This window comes from Atta colombica, unplaced genomic scaffold, assembly GCF_001594045.1.
Source record: "Atta colombica isolate Treedump-2 unplaced genomic scaffold, Acol1.0 scaffold133, whole genome shotgun sequence".
Lineage (NCBI taxonomy): Eukaryota > Metazoa > Arthropoda > Insecta > Hymenoptera > Formicidae > Atta > Atta colombica.
In genome coordinates this window covers 189,825-191,882 of record NW_017259221.1, presented here as the reverse complement: position 1 = coordinate 191,882, position 2,058 = coordinate 189,825, and the positions used below count along the sequence as shown (strand labels likewise).

The following is a 2,058-nucleotide window of genomic DNA, read 5'->3' as shown; positions in this document are numbered from 1 at the left end:
TATATATATATATACACAATTTTCGGCGATTCTACTTATATGAGACTCTTCTTTAGATCTTGTAAAATAAAGATTTTACACAGTTATTTTAATCGATGCATTTTATTGAAAATTAAAAATACTTGAACTCGACAGGATACGTTATACTCCCGCGCGGTAACGACGGAAGTAAAAATACGTGCGGTAACTGAGGGCTATTGAATCTGTTTTTTAGAGCTGAACTAGATACATACGCTCTTTGCACTTAAAATTAAATAAGTATATATTTGATATTTGACAAAAGCAAAAAGAGTTTTAGTGTAGTACAGTTCAACTATAAAAACAAACCTGTTGATATCATCGTTGGTTCTCTATTCTTTCTTCATAATATTGGAATTTATATTATAACAAAAATTATTCTGATCGTAATCATGACTCATTGATCTGTCAGTGTTTTATTTTACATTTATTAATTTTTAAAATTTTTATTTAAATTAAGCTAAAGATACTCTCCGAATTATGAATATCAAACATACGAATAATATTTTACACATATTGATTCACACTCTGAGAAAAATATTTTTAATTTTAATCAAATTTTATTTGAATAGTGCCAATTAAACATTCACTTATAGAAAATAAATGTTTACTTAATAAAAAGAAATTAAGTTAAATTAATGATTTATTGCACCAAATAAAATATATCTTTATATTTAATAAATATTTAATTGAAACTATTCGAACAAATGATTTATTAAAATTTTTATCTTTTTTCAATGCATTGAAAGGACAAGGGAGATTGAGAGTTGAAGATTAGAATCCGATCAATCAAATAATTTTAATTCGTTTTGTTTTAATTAAATTCTAATCTTCAATTCACGATCTTCAATACACTTAAAGAGTTTAAGTCGATGTAAATTAGATATGTGTAGGAATAAAAAAAACGATTGCAAATTTTTCTTGATAATTTGACTTAAAACAGAAATATATTGCTAATTATGTAATTTTATATATAAAAATGAAATTGATATAAATGAAATCACTATATTCTTTAATATTTTCTTACTCTTTACATGAAATTACTCTAAATAAAATAGAATGTATAAATGCTATTTTTATTTATTGCTGAGAAAGATTAAATTACCAACAAAACCTTGAATTTTGTTCTATACTATATAAATGTGCATCTCGCACATTTTATAGTTTTTATACTTATTTTATAATTGTATGTATGTGTATGTGTGTGTGTGTGTGTGTGTGTGTATCTCTAAAAAAATACTGCTTCTTGAGAAATATATATTTTAAATAATCTTTATGTTGAAATTTTTGAAGTGTTTTAATGAAGTGAAATTTCTTTGATATTTTAAAATTATCGATGTTCTTTAAATTATAAAAACTAGGATCTTTTTCTATATAATTTCTATATAATTTGATTTCTGCAGTCACGTTGAATTTAGAAAATTTAAATAAGATTAACGGAAAGTTAATAATGTAGAAGATATTTTATTCTGACATTTTGACATTAAATGTGAAATATCTCATAAACAATTCATTTTTTATTTTTAAATATTTTTACACATAGAATAATGAAATGAATCGTGCAAAAAAACACATTTACTTTTAAAAATAAAATATAATACATATTGTAAATTGTGTGCTCTTTTCAAAAGCGATTACATTTTTTTCATATCAAAACGATCATACAATATTTCCAAAATAATCGCCCAAAAAATATATCATGATGTTCCTAGAGTAAGTTTATTCTCTTGCAAGAAATTTAGATAACACATTTTTTTAATTATAAATTTTTTAGCAAAGAGATTTTCAATCAAAGAGATATCGAGATGTAAATTTCCTCTTATATAAATATGTGTTTTAAGTGTTAATTTACTTTTATTTTATTATATCATACCTAAAATGTTTTATAAAATATTTAAAATTTATCAAAATATATCAGAAAATGAAAATATTTGTATTATATATTTATATTCAGAATTGAAGGAATATTTAGAGAAATCGATTTGTAACAGAATTTATATTTTGACATCTTTTATTGATCTAATCTCTTCTGTTCAAAAT

The 2,058-nt window shown here is 22.2% G+C and overlaps 1 protein-coding gene across 1 annotated transcript in view; it reads left to right on the top strand.

Annotated features, from left to right (window-relative positions):
• LOC108684318 (protein kinase C) overlaps window positions 1-2,058 on the top strand; it is a 12,457-nt gene that overhangs the window by 1,078 nt on the left and 9,321 nt on the right. The gene's annotated exons all lie outside the window — the stretch shown is intronic.